We start from the raw sequence: 24,887 nt of genomic DNA, 5'->3' as shown, positions 1-24,887 counted from the left end.
CACATATCATGTAGTCACATCAACATCATATCACGTCATATCATGTAGTCACATCAAAATCATATCACATCAAGTCACCGTCATGATGCTCTCAGCCAATCACAATGCAGCATGGTCCCGATTTATTTGCCGTTGCTAAGCCACCACTCCATTACTAGCGTGTATGTGATTTCATAGTGTATGTGCCAGAAACGAACACATTGGTAGAAATAATGACATCATGGCATTGAAATGATGTCATCGATTTCCAGCCAAAGATATTGTGTGTATAAGAAATACCGCACTGTGACAGATAAACCTCTGTCAAACCACCACTGCATTTCTAAATTGTGTGACATCATAGTAAACTTCTGATGGATTCAATCAAAGATAGTAGCACATTGCTCTAGAGAAGTGTAGCAACCCCAGCGAAAAGCATGTCGCCTGCAGACAGCCCACACTCCTCGAACTCTGATGTGTGTGGTATACCAAAGAGCAATATGCTAGCAACGGCTCAGAAGATGCATAACCTTCTCCAGTCTGCTGGCTGACACAAAAGCCACTGAGGCAATATCAGTTTTGACCGAGGGATCTGCCACCCATGGTAATAACAGGAAACAGATCCCAATAAACCGGTGGAAATATCAAAGACTGCTATGAATACATACCCAGAGAAAAAGGAATTCTCCCCAGCATTCACAGGTCGAAGAAGCCTAGTGATATGCTTGTAAGGTATGGAACATCTTAAGCGACCGCCACCAAATACATGACTGGAGCGAGAGACCTCTATATGTCTGCCCAGTGTTAACCAGACCATCTCCCCAAGTACGGTAGAGAAAGTTCCATAATTATATGTTTGATCACCTCCCGCCTGGTGGATGGCGCAAAAGACACTCCATCATTCACGGAGAGGGCATACCACCTACGCAAATCAGCCGTAATTCGCAGACACCTATATGTTCACCAGAAGAAATCTATGGAGGCCTTTACAGATAGATGTTGTTAACAATTTAAACGCCAAGCACTCCTTTTTATCTAGACCAATAAGAAACAAGATAACCCTATTTAGCCAACAATCATGCTTTTAAAACTTGTGCTTATGTATAGGCGAACCCATTTTCAGCCAGGCAGCACTCCCAGGTGGAGTGAATACACGTAATTACTGTATCCAAACAAAATAAACTTTGCAATATAATTAGTTTTTGGCAATGCTATAAAGCTTGTAAATACAATCCCGCAAGAATGCTGGCTGTGGACAAGATCCGCCAGGGCCGTCGCCACACACTCATGAGACTGAGCAGTTAGCACACTGCAGCAAAAATAACTTGTTCCTACATACAGAGTCAACGATTCACAGGAGTCGCAGCTTCTCTCCCACTATACGATAAAAAAAGGTTTCCTTAGAGAAATGTAGAGACCGTGCATAATCTGCTGATAAACAGATTCTCCAAAGACGTAGTTGCAATTACACTACTGGCCATTAAAATTGCTACACCACGAAGATGACGTGCTACAGACGCTAAATTTAACCGACAGGAATAGGATGCTGTGATATGCAAATGATTAGCTTTTCAGAGCATTCACACAAGGTTGGCGCCGGTGGCGACACCTACAACGTACTGGCATGAGGAAAGTTTCCAACCGATTTCTCATACACAAACAGCAGCTGACCGGCGTTACCTGGTGAAACGTTGTTGTGATGCCTCGTGTAAGGAGAAGAAATGCGTACCATCACGTTTCCGACTTTGATAAATGTCGGATTGCAGCCTATCGCGATTGCAGTTTATCGTATCGCGACATTGCTGCTCGCGTTGGTCGAGATCCAATGACTGATAGCAGAATATGGAATCGGTGGGTTCAGGAGGGTAATACGGAACGCCGTGCTGGATCCCAACGGTCTCGTATCACTAGCAGTCGAGATGACAGGCATCTTATCCGCATGGCTGTAACCGATCGTGCAGCCTCGTCTCGATCCCTGAGTCAACAGATGGGAACGTTTGCAAAACAACAACCATCTGCACTAACAGTTCGGCGACATTTACAGCAGCATGGACTATCAGCTCGGAGATCATGGCTGCTGTTACCCTTGGCGCTGCATCACAGACAGGAGCGTCTGCGATGGTGTACTCAACAACGAACCTGGGAGCACGAATGGCAAAACGTCATTTTTTCGGATGAATCCAGGTTCTGTTTACAGCATCATGATGGTCGCATCCGTGTTTGACGACATAGCGGTGAACGCACATTGGAAGCGTGTATTCGTCATCGCCATACTGTCGTATCACCTGGCGTGATGGTATGGGGTGCCATTGGTTACATGTCTCCGTCAGCTCTTGTTCGCATTGACGGCACTTTGAACAGTGGACGTTACATTTCAGATGTGTTACGACCCGTGGCTCTATCCTTCATTCTATCCCTGCGAAACCCTACATTTCATCAGGATAATGCACGACCGCATGTTGCAGGACCTGTACGTTCCTTTCTGGATACAGAAAATGTTCGACTGCTGCCCTGGCCAGCACATTCTCCAGGTCTCTCACGAATTGAAAACGTCTGGTCAATGGTGGCCGAGCAACTGACTCTTCACAATACGCCAGTCACTACTCTTGATGAGCTGTGGTATCGTGTTGAAGCTGCATGGGCAGCTGTACCTTACGCGCCATCCAAGCTCTGTTAGACGCAATGCCCAGGCGTATCAAGGCTGTTATTATGGCCAGAGGTGGTTGTCCTGGGTACTGATTACTCAGGATCTAAGCACCCAAATTGCCTGAAAATGTAATCACATGTCAGTTCTAGTATAATATATTTCTCCAATGAATACCCGTTTATCATCTGCATTTCTTCTTGCTGTAGCAATTTTAATGGCCAGTAGTGTAACTTACTACCACGTGGTTTTAGATTGCGACCAACATGCACACACGCGATGCTGTTGGAAAAAAAGGTACTCAAATACGTGATAACAGTACAAACACCACCATATCTGAGATGAGATACCGCATGTGGAGGCCGCAGCTCCCGCGCCGGCACTGCGAGCCTGCAACCAGCCCTGGGAGCAGTGACCACACTGTGACCGTCCGTCAACTATCCATATTTGCAATCGCCAGTCCTACGGACGAGCCAACTCATTGGCCCCAAGAAACCGCAAGAAAAAAGGCAAACGCAAACTGATAAATGGAAGGGATCACGACCTCTGTGTGTTTCCCGCAGTAACGGCTGAGAAATTCCTTTCCCCCATCCATGATCGGAGCGTCTAGAAGACTCAGACCACCTCTGCAACTGTTAAAACGAAAAATTAGCCGAATGGCGTCCAAACCTTGCGAGTGACGACTCTCTAATCGCAAGAAGCCTGTGCTCGATAAGCTTTGTTGTGTGTCACCTGTCGGCAGCGCTCTGCAACCAGTGGGAGCCGTACGAATACACGCCCACTAAATTATTTTTATTACGTGTCTTTGAGCTGCTAGATTTACCCACAAAATCTTATTAACAAAAATGCATTATTTAATGGCAACGGCCTTGCCGCAGTTGGATATACCAGTACCCGTGAGATCACCGAAGTTAAGCGCTGTCGGGCGTGGTCGGCACTTGGATGGGTGCCATCCAGGCCGCCACGCGCTGTTTCCATTTTTCGGGGTGCACTCAGCCTCGTGATGCCAATTGAGGAGCTACTCGATCGAATAGTAGCGGCTTCGGTCAAGAATACCATCATAACGACCGGGAGAGCGGTGTGCTGACCACACGCCCCTCCTATCCGCATTCCCCATTGAGGATGACACGGCGGTCGTATGGTCCCGGCAGGCGACTCGTGGCCTGAAGACGGAGTGCATTATTTAATAGCAAAACAAATTCTACTTGTTCTCCGTTACATTAATATCTTCAGATGTAAAGTGTTGGACCTCAAGATTTGACCGTGAATTCATCTCTCTCCTGGTTCACCTATATCGTTACAGCTCTGACACAAACCTCTAGGACACATTACCGATAACGAGGCGCAAATAAGCTAGTACTGGAGTCAAGTTCAGAGCTTGATGTTTCTGAGAGCAACAACAGCAGTGTTTTCTGAACAGCAAGAATTTATTAAGTCGAATGTACTAATAAAAAAAAAAAACATTTTGAGGAAAATATGCAGTAACTTGTGTCATGTTTACCATTATGCTGGGAGCCACTAAAAATACGTTCTAGCTAAGTATGTGATAGTAAATTACGATCAATGGATCACAAGATGACTCACATACAGTTACTGATGAAGAAGGAAAACAGTAGTATAATCAACTCGTGTGTTGCTGACCACACTTCGTAGTAGTGAATCTTTTGTGCTTGTAACACAATCCCTACTACGTAGAAGACTTCTCCAAACAGAAGTAACGTAATGCTGGACTTTTTCAATCAGTAACGTCGTACTATGTGAACTCATATTGGACAGCAGTCTTTTTCTGAAAACGCTATTGAGGAGAGTGACATTCATAGCCAGTGTGCATTTTCCCATAAGGTAAGAGAAATTAGGAATCGATAGATGTGTTCCTCTCTAGCACCATTTTTTTGAGTGGCACAAGGCACCATATTGTTTGTTTGTGTGTGTGTGTGTGTGTGTGTGCGCGTGTTTGTGTGTGTGTGTGTGTGTGGTGTGTGCGTGTGTGTGTGTGTGTGTGTGTGTGTGTGTGAGGAAGAGAGACGTCATGTTCGCGTCATGCTCTTATAAGCGACCTAGAGTTTCGACAAGCATTTAAAAAAACACAATGAATCCCTGTCTAATATTTGTTTGGAAGTACATGTCTGCAAGCACACGACTGTCATTAAAATTAACTTCTGTGGAAGCATCTCTTGCGATAATTATAGCCCACACCCATTAAACCAACATGAGAAGTGTTCAAAAATGGTTCAAATGGCTCTGGGCACTATGGGACTCAACTGCTGAGGTCATTAGTCCCCTAGAACTTAGAACTAGTTAAACCTAACTAACCTAAGGACATCACAAACATCCATGCCCGAGGCAGGATTCGAACCTGCGACCGTAGCGGTCTTGCCATGAGAAGTGTGTCAGACTGTTGATCAAATCTAGTATTTTGTCGTGCCGCACCACGAAAATCCTAAACATGTCATGTACATATACGTGATAAACAGTTAGAAGCGCCAAAAAAAAAAAAAAAAAAAAAAAAAAAAAAAAAAAAAAAAAAAAAAACTGGTATAGGCATGCGTATTCAAATACAGAGATATGTAAAGAGCCAGAATACAGCGCTGCTGTCGGCAACGCCTATATAAGACAAGTGCCTGGCGCAGTTGTTAGATCCGTTACTGGTGCTGCAATGGCAGCTTATCAAGATTTAAGTGAGACTGAACGTGGTGTTACAGTCTGCGCACGAACGATGAGACACAGCATCTTCGAGGTAGCGATTAAGTAGGGACTTCCCCGTACGATCATTTCACGAGTGTACCGTGAATATCAGGAATCTGGTAAAACATCAAATCTCCGACATTGCTGCAGGCGGAATACGATCCTGCAAGAACGAGATCAACGACGACTGAGGATAATCGTTTAACGTGACAGAAGTGCAACCCTTCCGCATATTGCTGCAGATTTCAGTGCTGGGCCATCAACAAGTGTCAGTGTGCGAACCATTCAATGAAACATAATCGATAAGGGCTTTCGGAGCCGAAGGACTGTTGATGACTCGAAACACATTGCCTGGTCGGACGAGCCTCTTTTCAAATTGTATCGAGCGGATGGACGTGTACGGGTATGGAGACAGCCTCATGAATCCATGCACCCTGCAAGTCTTCAGGGGTCTGTTCAAGCTGGTGGAGGCACTGTAATGGTGTGGGGCTTGTGCAGTAGGAGTGATATGGGACCCTGATACGTCTACCTACGACTCTGACAGGGGGCACGTACGTAAGCATCCTGTCTGATCACCTGCATCCATTCAAGTCCATTGTGCGTTCCGACGGACTTGGGCAATTCCAGCAGGACAATGCGACACCCCACAAGTCCAGAACTTCTACCGAGTGGCTCCTGGAACATTCTTCTGAGTTTAAACACTTCCGCTGGCCACCAGACTCCCCAGACATGAACATTATTGAGAATATCCGGAAAGCCTTGCAAAGTGCTGTTCAGAAGAGATCTCCACCCCCTCGTCCTCTTATGGATTTATGGACGGCCCTGCAGGATTCATGGTGTCAATTCCCTCCAGCACTGCTTCAGACATTAGTCGAGTCCAAGCCACATCGTGTTGAGGTACTTCTGCATGCTCGCGTTGGCCCTACACCAAGTTAGGCAGGTGTACCAGTTTCTTTGGCTCTTCAGTGTATTAACAGCACTATACTGACATTAGCACTGCGTACTGGAAGCGTAACACACCTGGAAAAATCATATTTCTGCCAGACATAACTGCCAGGGGCATAATGAAGCAAGTCACCCAGTCTAGGATCTATAGGAAGTAGCGCAGGGAGATGTTACTTAAATAATAACTTTAAATAATTAAAACTATAGATGTACAGGGCATAGCTTTATAACCAATTATTGGCCCCTGTTATATGAAATGTACATGGAGTATTTACTTTAATTCTCTGGAAGATTCCTGTGTAGACGACACGTCAGTTTCACGTCCAGCGGAGTAACTTTGAATTCCGCCATTACATTAGCTACGAAATAGCTGCCATTATCGACGTTTTTGCGTAATCGATTTCCACGTTAAAACTATAGGAGTACAGCACATCGTTTTATAAACCATTATAGGTCCTGATCGCCTTGTTTTTAAGGTTGAATACTGAGTAAGGCATCACGCCATTATCAAATAATCCATTAAAACTACTGTTATCCACAACATGTTCACATCCTGCTAAAAATATAACGTTTGTGTATTTGAATTACAGAGGTCATAAAAATAAAACGTCTAAGCTAGTATTACTCCGCCAGTAGACAAATTGCAGAACTATCTTACGACTGCATGTACGATCAATTTAATAGGTAATCTAAGTCTGCTCGACCCACATTGCCTCCTTTACGTATCAGAAGTAGGGAGATTCTATATCTCTGCCAGCAAGACAGTTAGAGCCTCTAGAGATGCATAGTTGTTCTTCGCATTCTCATATTTTCGGTCACTAGAATTTTCCATATTCTTAACACTAGAAAAAGAACCCATGGGAAGGTGTTGTATCCCATACTGGTTTGTTTACGACGGGTAGAATGTCATCCAAATTACGAACTGTGCACAGTAGAACTGTCAGAATTGTTGTTTAGAGGCTCATTAATCGATTTCCAGGTCAAATAATTAAAACTATAGCATAGCTTTCTAATAAATTGTCTAATGTGTTTACATGAAACGCATACACAACCTCACAAGTCAACAGTATTTACTTCTCCAGAAGACGCCAGTTTAGACATCACGTTAATCTGCCTTAGTATTCGTAAAAGTGTACAACAAAAACTCGATTGAGTCATATCATGGCGACATGACCACCAGCAGCAAATGCTTTTTTTGCTAATGGTGATTATTCACTGTAGTAGCAAGAAAACCTTTCAGTCACATGATCTCCTAAGTACGATTGAACTTGCACTATGTTGTGTGTGGCATGACGTGGAATATCCCAGGTCCAATGTCAATGTGGGCCGGGGGTGGGCTCGGGGAAGGGGAGCGTGGTGGTGGGGTCTAGCAATGACAAAGCGTCATGGGTAGTGCTGCTCCGCACACCAGAAACGCATACTTAACAGTGTATATTTATTATAGTAACATCCTAGATGCCTATAAAAAAAAGTGTGAGATGCAGCTCTCAAGCCCGACAACCATATGGAAGAATGTGATAATGCTACCCTAGGCTTGTCATGATATATACATGACTATGGCGTAATGTTAAGTAGAATTAAGATATGCAATTTGATAAAATAATACACGTAATCTAGACTAGAGCCCTCAGTTCAGTGCTACTGTACCCTCTGTAGTAAACATTCAGAATACTTCTTCACCTATATACGTTTGCACATCAACGGCACGATTTGGCGAATTCGATGTCCATGCTAAATAATTAAAATTATAAACAGACAGATAATATACTGCATTAGGCGCTCCAAGTCAAACACAATTTAGTCGATGATTCGTATAAAACATCCGGGTAGACTCAAGATGGCAGCACGTTCGGTTATAACCTCTAAGTGCAGATGTAATTATATTCTTTTTACGTGTCTGCTGCAACGTGAATACCACAAGGCCAAGGAGTAGGATGGACGTGATTTATTTCTGTATGCATGACATTACCCAAAACGCCTACCAATGGAGGAAATTCACACGCAAGTAGCTTTATAGCAAGATAGTAATGGTTTACTTAAGTAATAACTTATGACAGTAAAATGTCACACAGACTGTATCGACAAGAGGCCACATGATGACAGACAGAGCTCTCGGTCGGCTCTTGCTATTCAGCTCACGCTACCCTACCACAACAAACCTGAGGTTGAGATACGAAGCAGTATCTGCATTGACGGCGTCTTGGATCATCCATCGCCAACGTGCGTTCACTCTCCACCAAAATAGTCAGTGTTATATGTGTCGAAAACAGTAATTTTTCCACAATTGATACTGCCGGTAAAAACAATCGAAAAAGGTCAAAAATGAATTTAATAATTAGACAAACGCTAAGAAATAGTATTAGGAGATAATCTCGGTCATGTAGATAAAAATAATGACATCCATGTTGTCCACAGAGCTCCCTTTTATCCTCCACCAGCAAACGTCTTGTTATTTAATCTATAGTGACATCAATACGCAGTCATTGTTTTCCGCTCCTTTCGGTTCTGAAATCGTTCCGTTTTACACTGCATTCAAATATTTTTTTATGATTCCAAATACGTATGAAATGGTGCTAGCACGTATTGGATGGAGAATGCCACATCATTCAGAATAAAATAATATTAACGTTTCCCCACGTACACAAAGCTGTGGGAGTATGACAATTCCGTCTCGTTTCTCTAGAATGCGCTATTGTTTCACTCATGGCATACGTGATGTCACTGCCTCCCTTACATCTTCTCGTTACAGCTCCTCTCGACGGATTGCACAATGTGTATCATGATTTTGTTTCTTCTAAGTATATTTGTGGTAAAATGTCAATCCCTCCCTTTTATAAATAACAAAATCCGCGTATTTTTCTCCCACGGGTTTAGTGCGTCCTTATTCATACAGTTCCCGCTGGCTGCAGAGCGCTCCCTAAGGGCGACACACAGCAAAGCTTATCGAGAGAGACGACATTCGCAGTGTGTGGATGCTGCGCAGCTTTCATTTCGTTTTAACAGTCGCAGGGGTGGTCTCTGCCTTCTGGACACTCCGATCACGCGTGGAAGTGTAAAAAGCGTAGAGGGTAGGTGAGGAGGGTGATCTTGTTTCTTAATCGCCTAGAGAAGTGGTTGGCAAACTCTAGCTTACGAGACACGTGCGACTCTTCGTCTCGTTGAGTGTGGCTCTTCCAGCAGTGTAACCCTTGTCTGCTAAACAGTGAAAAGATCTTCAAATATAAACAACCGTGTCACAGATATTAAACTGCTTTCAGGTTTATCAATCGAAATTGACGAGTCTTGTGACAAATGGTACGATTATTTCAGCTACAGGTTTTAAAGGACTTTTGGGATTGCGGCCTCTCGAAGGTTATTAAATGCGTATGGAGGATACAGCGAAAGCCGTAGCTGAGTCAACTGAAAAAAAAAAACATACTGCATTCGATAAAGTTGTCTCAGTTTCAACAAAATATGGATGGTGTAAGAAATAGGTCTATGCCTACAACTGCATCTACAAAAAAAACTGCAAACGACCATGAGGATGGCAGAGGGTACGTCCCATTGTACCAGTTCTTAGCGTTTCTTCCCGTGCCATTCACGTATGGAGCGCGGGAAGAATGGTTGTTTGATTGTGTCTGTGCGTGTAGTAATTATTCTAATCTCATATTAACGATACCTATGCGAGCGATACGTAGGGGATTGTAGTATATTCCTACAGTCATCATTAAAACCCGGTTCTTCAAAATTAGTTAATAGACTTTCTCGGGGTAGTTTACATCTATCTTGAAGAACGTTCCAGTTCAGTTCCTTCAATATCTCTGTGACACTCTCCCATGGATCAAACGAATCTGTGAACATTCGTGCTGCCCTTCTCTGTATACTTTCACTATTCCCTGATAGTCCTATTTGGTATGGGTACCCCACACTTGAGTAATATTCTAGAGCCGGTCACATGAGTGAGTTGTAAGCAGTCTCATTTTTAGACTGACTGCACTTGCCCAGTATTCTACCAATAAACCGAAATCTACCACCTGCTTTACCCACGACTGATCCTATGTGGTCATTCCATTTCATACCCCTACAAAGTGTTTCGCTCAAGTATTTCTGTGAGTGGGCCGATTCCAGCAGTTTTTCGTTTTGTAAAGTGCACAATTTAACATTGCTGCACATTTAAAGCAAATTGCCAATCTTTGCACCACTTTGAAATCTTATCAAGTTCTGAACATTTAATCACATAGTACTTCATTACAGATAACTGCATCGTCTGCAAAAAGTGTCAGGTTACTATAATATTGTCTTCAAGGTCATTAATATACATCATGAACAGCGAGAGTCCCAACACACTTCCCTAGGGCACACCTGAAGTTAATTCTACATCTGACGTTTACTCTCCATCCAAGATAACATGCTGCATACTCCCTACCAAAAGGTACTGAATCCAGTCAAAAATTTCAGTTGATGGCCCTTGTCACCGTACTTTTAATAATAATTATAGGTGTGGCACTGAGTCAAATTCTTTTCGGAAATCAAGAAATACTGCATCTACCCAACTGCCTTGATGTAAAGCTTTCAGTATGTCATGTGAGAAAAGTGCGAGCTGGGTGTGAAATAAAATTTCGGAATCCATGCTGGCTGGCACTGAGGAGGTCATTCTGTTCTAGATACCTCATTGTTTTTGAGCTCAGAATATGTTCCTAGATCTTGCAACAAATCGATGTCAAGGATACTGAATGGTAGTTTTGTGGATCACTTCTACTACCCTTCTTGTGATGGGTGTCACCTGTGCTTTTTCCAAGAACTGGGTACGGTTTTTTGTTCGAAGTATCTACGATAGAATATAGTTAGAAGAGGGGTTAACTCAGCCGCAAATTCAGTATAGAATCTGACAGGGATTTCATCACGTCCTGAAGCTTTGTTCAATTTTAACGATTTCAGCTGTTTATTAACACCACTGTCACTAATAATTTCACTCATGTTGCCAGTGGTATGCGGATTACACTGGGGTAGTTCTCCTGGGTTTTACTTTGGAAAGGAACTTTTAAAATGGATTTATGTATTTCAGCTTTTGCTTTGCTACCTTCAAATTCAGTTCCCGCCCTATTCAGTAGGGACTGGACACTAACTTTGGTGCCACTAACAGAATTTCTGTGGGTTTTGTGAAAGATAACTTACCAATATTCTGCTATGGTAGTCACTGAAGGCTTCACGAATTGCTCTTTTGAGAGCCAAACGCATTTCATTCAACGTCTCTCGATCCATAGTCTTACGCTTTGTTCTACACCCATCATGCAGCAGTTTCTGTTTGTTTAGAAATGTTCTACTGAGTACATATCTATCCAGTGTATGGCCAACGTTTCCTTTAAACTTCAACCATAGTTCATCTACATGCTCCTGCCTTGTGCTGAAAATTTCAAGTCCCTCAATGGGATACGACACTACTGATATTTTATCTAATTTACTGAACGTATACATCTTTCTGCTTGTTTCAGTTGTTTGTAGTTTGGAATCATTTAATAACGTTTCAGAGGATGTCTTATCTTGCCCACCACTAAAAAAACTATAATTTTCCCAATTACTTGGTGAATGATTAAACTCTCCAGAGACGATTATAATATCATTAGGGAACTTACATATACACGAACTGATGTTTTCTACGAAGTTTTCGGTTACATCAGGACACGAGTCTGGTGGGCGATAGAAGGATCCAGTTCTCATTTTTTGCCCACCTCTGATACTGAGTCTAGCCCAAACAATCTCACATGCAGCTTCAGTTACTATCTCGGTGGATATGAGCTTCTTGCCTGCTGTGAGAAATACACCGCCTCCATTTCTGTACTTAGTATCATGTGAGCTTCACTACTTTTCCTGAGTGCTTCAAACTCCAGAACCTTGTTCTGAATGCTTAGCCAGTTTACCATCACCTGTGGGATATACTTCTTTCGCTCTCACATGGTACTTCTGGGTTCCCTACAGCTATCGTTATCTGGACTTGATGGAGAGTCGCCTTGTGTAAGAAACCCTTGTGTGCACCCCACACAGAGTCAACTACCTGAGTAGCACCCTCTTATGTATAATGAACGCCCGATCCACTTAGGAGGACCCACAGCTCTCAACCCTATCTTGTAGACCCAAAAAGTCGCAGCCTTGCTTGTCACAGAACCTTTGAAGTATCTGGTCCAGTCCTTCAACTCGACTCAGAACCAAAGGGCCACGATCGCTTCTGGGGACAATGCTACAAATTGTGATCTTCGTTGAAACTCCATGCGCAAGGCTGGTCTTCCAAACCTTCTCTGCTGTCGCTGGAATGACCCAAGTATGACCTCGGAACCCACACAACAGGCATCATTTGTTCCAACGTGCTTCACAATCTGCAGTTAGTTGCATCTTCTTCATGGCTGCTCAATGGCCCCTTCGACGTATTGAATGAGACCCCCAGGAATACCCACTGGGTGCACCTAGTACCCTTTCCTGTCCCTTGCTGCCATTTCCCTAAATGGTACCATCATTCGCTGTATGTTTGAACTGTGCCAACGATTAATAGACCCCTACCCTTTTGTGTTTGCCTCCTCTCGACATTGTACAAACTAGGTTTCCTCCACACAGGTGAAGTGAGTCCTACTGGTTCAGTTTCAGTGAAAGACAGATTTTCAAGTTTGTTGGATAGAGGGATTGGTACGACACCCTGAGTCCTCCCTGGTCCCTGTCCACCTCTGTGCAGGATGACTAGATCCAACACTGAGACGCCACTCGCAGTCAAGTGGACGAGTAATGACAGGTCCTGTACTTTCTGCAGAGGAGACAGAATCCACAGAAGAGAGCAGTACGTGGTACCTCCAGTACTGGTATCACAGGCACACGATTCTCAGGAGCTCTTCCAACACCCCAAATGCGCAGCAGCTGCCAATCGTTTGACAGTAGTCTGGGCGATTTCCAGCTGTTTACAAAAGTCAACCAACCCACTCCGTGTTCAAGAATAGTTTTCACAGTGGGGCTGCAGTTTTGCTGACACATTGTATTACAAGGCAGTGAACAAAGATCTTTATATTAAGCCCACTGATAAAAGTTGCTAATTCCACAATTCTCAAAGATAAGCTATTTCTCACATAACTCTACAATGGAATTAATAGAACGAGTGTTTTGAACGAGGACAGGCCTACTGTTCTCACAAACTTTAAAAGACGATAAATACGTTTAAGCCTACAAATGACGATAACAGAACGAGTTTATCGCGGCACTCGTGAATGTTCTAAATTACACAGTACATATCAAGATACATTTGGGTATTGATACAATCAATGAAAGGTAATGCAGAAGTGAGGTGACAGTAAAATATGCAAATCTAGCACTTCAAATCGGATCACAAATCTTATATATGCAGTCATATACAAAGGAAAATTCGAAGTCGGCAGTTATATACAAATAAACATGCATACTGTGCGGTTTTCTCACTTATCTGTTTCTGTACACACTTCTACACTGGCTTTTGGATTTGTTGCTTTTTGAAGGTAAAACTTAATCACAAGATAATTACTTACCATTGCTTCATTTATCAACAAATGCTTTGTGTGCAGACATTTCCTGAGGAAATTTGCGAGGCTATGATGTTGGTGATTATCAACTCCACTAAAGCTCTTAATCATTGCCAGATTCAACACTTGTTAGCTAAAATGGAGAGTGATTATGCAGATCTTCTGCTGCATAACAAGGTAAGTTAGTTATTAATAGGAAATGTATCGCTACCTTATTAGCAAAGATGAAAGCATTCCTCCTTGAGAAGTGTGCTCACTTTCCAGAACTAAAGAGTGATCACTGGATCCAATAATTTTATTTCATAGTAGACATTACGTCTCATCTAAATAAACTTAATCGTAAACTATTGGGGAGCACAATTTCTTCTTTGTTAGAAAATATATTTGTTCAAAAAAGTATTATCTCTTTTTCTTCAAAATTTTGAAACAGAAACACTGATTCACTTTCCAACCTGGTTGAAACGTCACCAAGGAAACAATTTGGTATTTCATAAAAACAAATTTAATATGTGGGGGAAGATTTTTCAATGTTTTTCAGGAATTCAGAAACAACAAAACGACATTAGCCTTTGTTAACAAAAATGCTTAATTCTGCTGTAACGAAATTAAATTTTTCTCTCATTAATAATGACGTTGGCAACTTTGAAATGCAATTGCTTGATGTAAAAAACAGGGAATTGTAAAGTTCGAAATTTGAATGTCTTAAATCTTATGTTGAAATACTGAAAAAAAAAGAAAACAAATGTCTACTTAGTCCACAGTGTAAGTGGTCTACTATGAAAAGCTGGAGAAAGAAGATATATTGATTTGCAACACCTGGAACTGTAGAATGTTTTTGTAGGTTCTGACACACTAATGCAATCTTAAAATAAATTCTGTATTTTATAAATAACACAACTGATTTAAAAAAAACTTTTTTAAAAATTTAGTATAACTAATTATCTGAATCGATTTTATAATGTTAACTAATTACCTATTTCTTACAATAATAAACTAATTAAAATAAACAACTGATTTCTAACCTCATTTACAACATGATTTTAACACAATAACGCGTTTAAGTTACCAAAAGTATGTCATTTTTTAAAATTTTACTCTGTGAAGGTAAGTAAATTAATTAAAATGTACTAGTTAAAAAGTAAATTATTTATAAAAATTTTAAACTGTGGATGTAAGTAAATTAATTAAAATGTATTAGTTAACAAAGTAAATTATTATAAAAAATCATATTGTGAATGTAAGTAAATAAATTAAAAAGTATTAGTTAACAAATTACATTATTTAAAAATCACTTTGTGAATATAAGAAAATTAAATAAAATGTATTACTTAACAAAAGTAAATTATAAAAATTTATGACATGATTGTAAGGTAAGAAAATGTATTAGTTAAAACATAAGTACATTACTTTAAAAATTTGAATTGTGAACTCTATATCATGAAATTCATTATTTCTATTTTTAAGTTTTTTTCATTCCTTTATATTTCAGTTCCATTTGTCCTTTTTTAATTATTTCAAAATCAAAATCATCAATTAATTTACAAAATCTATTTGATAAAATAACTTAAAAATCATAATTGAGTTCTAGACAAAGTTGTTCTCCATATCTAGTATTTAAATATTCACAGATGGTAATATAACATAAAATATTTTTTTCTTTAGAAATGCTTACATTGTTGAGCTTCTTGATTAAAGTAGTTGCCATTTATAAAGAAAAAATTTTTATTAGTTTTACAAAAATAAATTAGTAGTTTGTACTAAACACATTTTTTAAGAAAATGTAATTTTGAATGTATAGCTAAATGATTCATTGAAAATTATTCTCTTTTTTTTATAAATCTTATAAAAATTATACCTTGTAAATGTAAAATCTAGACGAAATGCAAACTAATCCAAAAGAAACTTATGAACTAATGGAGCAATCTGAAGATATTGATTGTCCTATTTGTTTAAGTAATGAAAATAAAAATCTATTTGTTAAAACAAGCTGTGATCATATTTTTCATAGGGAATGTATTGATAAATGGTTAAAGGAAAAAGAAAATTGTCCACTTTGTAGAATTATTATTAAAAATAAAGCACCAACAAGAGCTAAGTTATTGGCTGGTCTTGATTCAACACCTATAATTATAATCACATCAATTGAAGAGTTGTTGAATTCTATATGATGATTAGATTAAATTTTTAAAACTTGGAAAATTTACTTACACACAAATCTTTAAAAATTTTTAATATTTAAATGGAGCAAGTTCAACAAGAATCTTCTGTGAAAACTAAATTTTGTAAATATTGTAATACAGAGAAATGAACTGATAATTTTACTACACATAAATATACAAAAGATGGTAATAGAACTACATGGAGAGCATGTAAAAATAAATATCATGTAAAAAATTACAATGAAAATTCCTTGTGCATGCGCAAAAGGTGTTGCTAAATATTATTTCAAGGAACATTTACGACGAAATCAAGGGAAGAACAAAACTATTCTTAACAATGAATAATGAAGAATCAAAGGAAGAACAAAACTATTCTTAACAATGAATAATGAAGAAAAATCTATATCTACAATGTATATTGAAGAAGTTGAAAATGAAGAAACGTCTACATCTATAAAAAAAATGTAAAAGTTGACAAGATATTAAAGATTTAAATTGTTTTTATTAAATCCTTGACACAAAGATAAACATAATAAAAAATGTAAATAGTGTAGTTTAGAGTATATTAATAATAAGAAAGCAGTATGATTTATTATTTATTAAATAATAATCCTTTTTGATTATTTAAAAATCATTAAAACTAATTGATTATTAAACTAAATTGTAAACTAATTCTTTAAAAAACTATTTGTTTAAAAACTTCTGATTGTTAAACGAAATAATAAACTAATTCTCTTTTTGATTAATTACCTTGAAAGGGTACAGTACCGCCCGACATTGAAAATAGGTACAACATTCTTGGTTATTCTTGTCAGTACAACATACTTTTTCTAATAATAACTCAATTTCAATTAATACAGCGAAGCCGGATACCAGTGTGGGAAAGAATGGCAATTTATTTATTTAATTGATCACATGTGCACTCCCACAAAATAAATCCCTACATCCAGTTTGGTGAAATCTGTGAAATGAATGAATGTTTGGTCGTCTGCTAACCGCAGATAGTGAATGTGAATGTATGATCATCTTTGAGACGATCTTTTGGTCACCTTTGGTGGAACCAATGAGATGAAATTTACCAGAGCTTTGAGTGCCTGAAATGTGGCTGACCAATGGGTAGCATGGTCTTCCCCCACCTCGACGGAGGTGCGAGATGACGTGAAGAATGGTCATGTTTCAGCACTCTGCCACTGGATCTAGTGCTGGTAAGACCTGTCTTAGGTGTGCTCCGTAAAGACAAAAGAAGGGAGACATGGCATGCATGTGAAATACTTAAGAGTCGTTTGGAGTAATAATTTCTCTATTTCAGGAACTTTTGTGGGGAGAATTAAATGTCAGGCAGGTAATATTAAGGGGATTGTAGTAATCTTCGGAAGTGACCAACAGTAGCAATAAGTTGAAATACTTCTGAGTGCTTAAGTTAAGCTGAATTACTAGCGTAGTTGGAAATATCTAAGAAATGGCGTGTGCAGGACTTGAAATTAGAGATGAGTACTTCCACGTGGTGAGTACTGTATGAGTCTCAATCTGTGTATGAGAAAAAGGATAAAGAGAACTACTCGTCCATGGTATCAGTTGAGGACTTGCGTGTGTGATGAATATGTTCTTAATATTACTTTGCGTGTTATGTTTCCGTGTGACGCTTGATTCAAACTATAATACTCTGAGAGAGAAGCAAGGTGAGTCAGCCGTCTATCCAGCAATGCCACTTGGCTTGCATTGCACAGGAAGATGTGCATATATCCTCCAGAGTTCATTGTAGGAAAGAAAAATTGCGAAGTGGGGCAGTGTCATGTGAAACTGGGACAAATACTAATTGAAGTGGGAAAGCTGAAAGTGATGTGATTGTATCGTTGTGACTATTCTTTGTATTGTATGTTGCTAGTGTGATGTATTTCATGAAATTTAAGTGTGTGTGGTTGGCATTGGAGAGTAACAAGATAGTTTCAGAGGCAGTGGGTTACGCATGTTCCTTTTTGTACCACTCGGTCTGGAGGAAAGTTTCGTGATGATGGATGTGAGAGTCGAAGTGTGAGATATAGCAAAAGATCCACCATCCCATCCAGAAAGTGCACTGTAGCGTTAAATAATTACGAGACAATAAGATAGAGAATCACCAATGTAAAGCCATGCCCACTGGGCGGAATTTCTCATGTGTTATTGTTGTAGGTTATAGATTTTGTGTGTTTACGTTATAGAATTTATCGGAATAAATAAGATAGTGAAAAGAAAAAGATTGGTGGCCTTTTCCTTCGAATAGTATGTTGTCACGATACCTAGAATTTATAATGTGTGCACCATTCATATTCAGTGCGATGGCCACGTGTTGATCAAAGCTGTTAAATAAGAAAGAAAATGTGGTATTGCCAGTGCGTAGTGAACAGTCAGAGTTGTGTAAATTACTAATAGTCAGATGTGCGTCTCCGTACCCGTTGCACAATATTCAAACAGGAGAATAACTTGTAACTTAATTGTGAGTACTAGAGTTCATGTTACTCGATAAATAAGAATGAGTCCACTTGCTTGGCAGGCCACTCATCTTGCAGCCCTAACTGGTTGATGCCACAGTATGAGCAAGGCATGCGGGTGCCTCTCAACCTATTAATTACCTATCCTTATCAAGCTATTAAATAATTATCATTTTGTTAAATTTTTTGCAAATCTAATGAATTTTGTTTCTAGTAAATAAAAGAGCAAAATGGAAACATACATTGGTACTGAACTACAACTACAACAATTTAAAGTTGCAACTCTTCATGATTTTTGTAAAATAAATAATTTATGAGGATATTCAAATTTACATAACGCTTATTTAATTAGATTTATTATTAGAAATCGACCAATTATTATCATATATCATCCAATTATTTTTAGATATTAACCACCTGAAGGGTATACAAGTATTGTTAAAAATTATACACCTCAAATACGTTAAAGTCATACAAATATTGTTAAAAAGTTTATATATGTGATGAAAGTAATAATTATACATATAGTATTAAAATTTATTTACCTGAAGTAAGTGAAAATCTTTGGAAAAGTTACCATATTATAATATTGATGATATTTTCCTAATTAAAGCAGATAAACCATTAAGAAATATTTCCATTTTCTACAAATATATTTACAAAACCGAAGCAACTAGATAGAAATATTATTAAAGATAACTTAGTTGAAAAAGCATCTGAAAACAGATTACAAACTATAAATTTTGAAAATAGTATAGATATACTTCATCTAAATCATTTATTAACTGCAGTAAAAACAATTTTTTTAAATTGTTGAAGTGTATTTAAATGTACATAACAGTTTAAAGATAAATTTTAATTCATATTGTGAATATAGACAACAAATAAATGAAATAAACGAAAAAGTTAAAGAATTTGGACAACAAACACGAAACTATACTTTTTTGACAGAAAAAGACTGGTAAAAGATTTAAAAAACGTAAAATTCATATATTAGAAAAAATATCAAATTTTCAAGCACAAGGATCAGGATGGATAGATGTTAAATGGAATTATTGGTTTGCAATTAACGAATATATCTCAATAAAATGATCGTCTTGTATTGATTTACCTAAAATAAAAAAACAAAAACACTTATTAATGTAAAAAATAATTATGATAAATATTTTTATGCTCTATAAGAGCAGCTTTATTTCCTGTAGATAAAGATGCTGAAAGAATAACAAAATATAAAAATGTTGGTCTTGATCTCTATAAAAAACGTGAAATTATAGAAGTAACTGTTATTAATTGGCCATGTTCCAAAAAAAGAAAATTTTATTAATATTTATTTTTTAATATTTATTTATTTGATGATGATGAAAAATATCAAGAGTATCCATTAAAAATTACAAAACTCTAAAAAGGAAAAACATGGAAATTACTTCATTTGAAGAAAGATAATAATTCACACTATTGTTATATAAAAAACATGAAACAGTAAAATTTATTTGTGATTTATGTTTACCACAAATTAATATCAAAGAAAATTTGGATAATCGTTCCCTAATTGTTTGACTAAAAAACCTTTGACAGTTGAAATGCCAAACGAAAGAAAAATGTGCATATTTTGAAAAATTTCAATATACACAAAAAGTTCCATTTGTTATTCATGCTGATTTTGAATGTTTACTTCCAAATTTGGACAATATAGAACCAAATACAGGAAATCCATATACAATGAAATGTCGAAAACATGAACCAAGCGGATTTTGTTACTATATAAAAAAAATACACATACAGAAATTATAAAGATCCTGTTATTTATAGAGGACCAAATGCTCATAAATAATTTATATGATGTATAAAAAATGAAGTCGAAGAAATTGGAAAAATTATTAAGAAATTGAAGAAACGTAACCACTTACATTCGAAGAAAAAAATCATAATAATTCTAAAGTTTGTACATTGAGTAAATTTCATTATATAAAAACTAATAAAAACTTTCACCATCTTGATCATCTAACTGGAAAATCTACTGCTACATTGAGCAACAATTGTAATTTAAAACTAAAGCAACGAGATTTTGTACCTATTTATTTACATAGTTTATCAGGTTATGATTCTCATCTTTTTGTAAAAGAACTTCGTTATGATAATAAAGAACTAATACCAAACAATGAAAATAAATACATAAATACATTAGTTTCGGTCAACGTAAAAAAATGTAAAAATGAGATTTGCTATTAGATTTCTATTTATGGCTTCTTCACTTGATAAACTTTCAACAAATTTAAATAAAAATCAGATACAAATATTAAAAATTATTTTTCACCTGAATTATTTAATTTTGTAATCAGAAAAGGAGTTTATCCATATGATTATATGGATTCCTGGAAAAATTTGAAAGACACAATTACCAACAAAAGAAAAATTATACAATAAATTAAAAGATTGTGATATAACTGATGAAGATTATAAACATGCGAAATAGGTTTGGAAAAACTGAATATAAAAAATCTTGGTGAATATCATGATTTTTATCTTAAAACTGATGTAGTATTGTTAAGTGATGTTCTTGAAAATTTTAGATCTTTCTTGGTATTTTAAGGCAGCAGGTTAATCTTGGGATGCAATGTTAAAAATTACTGAAAAAGAATTTGAATTATTATATGGTTGTAATATGCTTTTAATGGTTGAAAAAGGAATAACAGTAAGAATTTCACAATTTTGTAATGATATATAAAACCAAATAATAAATATTTAAAAGATTTTAATAAAAAATATCGAATTGTATAACATATATAGATGCAAATAACTTATATAGTTACACTATGAACCAACATTTACCATATGGTGGATTTGAATGGGATGAAACAAATAATTTTATTCATACAAAAATAATTGAAATTTCAAACAATTGTTAAAACGGTTATATATTTGAAGTAGATTTATTTAGAATATCCAAATAATTACATGTTTTACATAAAGATTTAGCACTAGCTCCGGAATAAAATTTGTTCCAGACACAAATGAAAGTAAGTTAATAACTACTTTAGATAAAACTCATAATTATGTAGTACATTATAGAAATCTTAAACAATTTTTTTATCTTTAGAAATGCAACTTACAAAAATACATAAAGTTTTAAAATATAAACAAACTAATTGTTTAAAGATGTATATAGATCTAAACACGCAGTTAAGATTTCTATAAATTAATGAATAATTCTGTATTTGGAAAAACAAAGGAAGCTATAAGAACTAGACAAGATACAAAATAAGATTCAAATAGTAAAGTATGTGATAAACTTGTAGCTAAAACAAACTTTAAAGGTAGAACTATATTTAATAATAATAATGCTGCTGTTCACATGTATAAAACTAAAATTACATTTGATAAACCTATGATTAAGTGTACTTAATTTACCTAAAGAATTAGTGTATGATTTTCACTACAGAGTTATGGAACCTGCATATGGAGAAAATATTGAATTATGTCATCAAGATACACACACATTGATTCACAGTATTTAAGTAGTTGAAGAATTTTGTGGTTTACGAGCAAAAATGTATGCTTATAAAGTTGGTAAAAATGTAGAAAAAATCTAAAGAGCTTAAAAATGTGTTGTTAAAATACCAATTGAAATTTAGATGATTACAAAGATTGTTTGTTTAACAATAATGAACAATCCAAAAAAATACTTTAATTACGGTGAAAAACATGAAATATTCACAGGTCAAGTAAACGAAATAGTCCTCGTGATAATAAAAGATAGACAGATTACCATATGGTTATTTTAAGTTATTAAAAATGTAATAATTTTTTTTATATAAAATTAATAAAATTACTTCTATATAAAATTAATAAAAATATTATATTTAAAATATATATTAATGGAAGCTTCTTACAAAGTTCAAATAAAAAACAAAAATTTTGTATACAAAAGATACAATCATTGAAAAAATAATTAATAAATAATTAAACAAATAGTGATAGCACTAAAATGAAAGATGAAAGTATTAAAGTAAAAGAAGGAAGAATTAATATAAAATACGAAATAATTAAATCAAAAGATGTTCATATTAAAAATAAGGACACTTATTTAACAACTAAATGAGTGTTAAACTAAATGCTAAGCAAAATAATTAACTAATTATTTAAAAAACTAATTGCTTAAAAACTGATGGTTAAACTATATAGGCAAGTAATTCTTTTTAAAAACTAATTTTTTAAAACCAATTGCTTGTTTAATAAAATAGTAATCTCATTCTTTTAAAAACTACATATTTAAAAACTAACTGATTTTTAAACTAAATAGTAATTTGATTCTTTTACTAAACTAATTGTTTAAAAACTTATTAAAATGAATAGGAAACTATTTCTTTATAAAATTACTTTAAATTTATTTATCCAACTGTTATGTGAACTATCAAAATCTAACCATTTTACGGTAAACATGTATAATACATGTGGTTATTTTGTTTTTGTAGTTTTTGGTGATAAAAATTTCCTTGTATGTCTTTAATATAATGTAATTGGATTAGAATATATAACATGTTCAATTTCAAATATTTCTGATGACCAATTAGCTTTATATTCTTTTTCAGAAATATTTTTAAGTTTAGTAATTTTATCTTTATCACATTTTTAAACATAGCATTTTCATTAAGTATAATGTTAATTATTTTTAAATTTATTTCACTATCTTCTCTTGGATTCATTTTTAGTGTAGAATGTTGTGTGTTATTGTATTCATCAATTCGATTTTTAAAAAATTTAACCATTTGTAATTTCCCTGCAAAGCAAATTTCTTACACGTTTTTTTTATTTTAGTGTGCTGTTAAATCGTTCAACAACAGATGCTTTTAATTCTGAAAAATTTGAATGATTAATAATGTTATATTTCTTCAGTAATTCTTGAAAATCTTTCTTATAAAATTCTTTAAGTTTATCTGTTTGTAAGTCAATTGATTTTCTAACTATTAACATTCTTTGAAAAGCATGAACTATATTTTTAGCTTTTTTATCTTTAATAGGAACAGCAAATACATATTTTGAAATAACATCATTTATTGTTCATAAATATTTATAACATTTGTCTATTTTTGAAATTCCTTTTGAACTACCTGAATCCATTTCAACTAGTTCAGCTTGTCATAAATCATCTATACCAAAAGAAACAACATTTCTTCTTTTCAAAATTCTTTCTAATTGGTTTATTAATTCATTAATTATATTTTCACAAATATTATTTAATCCTTCACCATTTACAATTTTTTTATTTTTACACAGATTATGTGCTCCTGTAAACGTTTTACCTTTCAAACAATAAATATAATCGTCTTTAAGAACTAAATGTGAATTATGATTATTCATTTATATAGATTAAAAATCTGTTAAATTTTAAATTATCTCACCAACCAGAATTATATTGACATCTACAGGAACAGTTTTAACAGAATCTATTAATGTTAGAGTTATAAAACTTGTGTACCTTTATTGATTGATTACTATTATTTATTGAATATAGCTTATTAGTTACACTTACTGTTATATCAAAATCATCAACGTTTAAATCTCTATTTAAATTTTTACCAACAACAATAATCCTTTTATGTATGACATCATATTGTACATTTATTTTTCACCATTTATCAAAGCACTCACATCTGATGTTGCTGCCATAGCCCATTAACGCCAAATTTCTCCACACTGTCCTAACGGATACGTTCGTCATGCATCCAACGTTGATTTCTGCGGCTATTTCATGCAATGTTGCTTGCCTACAAGGACTGACAACTCTACGCAAACACCGTCGGCCACTGTGTTGTCCGTGATGAGACGTAATGCCTGGAATGTGGTATTCTCGGCGCTCTCTTGAGACTGCGGATCACGGAATACTGAGTTCCCTAACGAGTTCCGCAATGGAATGTCCCATGTGTCCAGCTTCAACTACCATAACCGCGTTGAAAGTCTGTTAATTCCCGTCGTGCGGCCATAATCAAGTCGGAAACCTTTTCACACGGATCACCTAAGTAAAAATGACAGCTCTGCCTTGTGTACGCGATGCTACCGCCATATGTACGAAGCTCGTTCAATAAGTAATGCCACACTTTTTTTTTTAATAAGCCATTAATATACATTGACAAACGTCCTTGTTGTGGCTTCACATTTGATGTTTGTTCTGTACGCCAGTGAAGGTTCGAACCCTTCTGCAGGATGGCAGAGCCATAGTACAGTGTCAAAGTGACGTCTGCATACAACTCACGTTACAAGCAGCATGCTGTTACTGAGTTCCTGTGTGCAGAAAACGGCGATGCTGCAGTTGATTGGAGTACAGTTGGGCGATGGGTAAAGAAAGTTACAGCCTCAGGAAATGCAGAAACAGGGCTCATGATCAGCCACACTCGGGATGTCCTGTCACAGCCACCACACTCGGGACGTCCTGTCACAGCCACTGCTGAAGACATGCTAAATCGTGCTGATGCCATTATTTGTGCCGACAGGTGCATCA

This window comes from Schistocerca nitens, chromosome 2, assembly GCF_023898315.1.
Source record: "Schistocerca nitens isolate TAMUIC-IGC-003100 chromosome 2, iqSchNite1.1, whole genome shotgun sequence".
NCBI lineage: Eukaryota > Metazoa > Arthropoda > Insecta > Orthoptera > Acrididae > Schistocerca > Schistocerca nitens.
Note: the sequence above shows the minus strand (reverse complement) of the source record.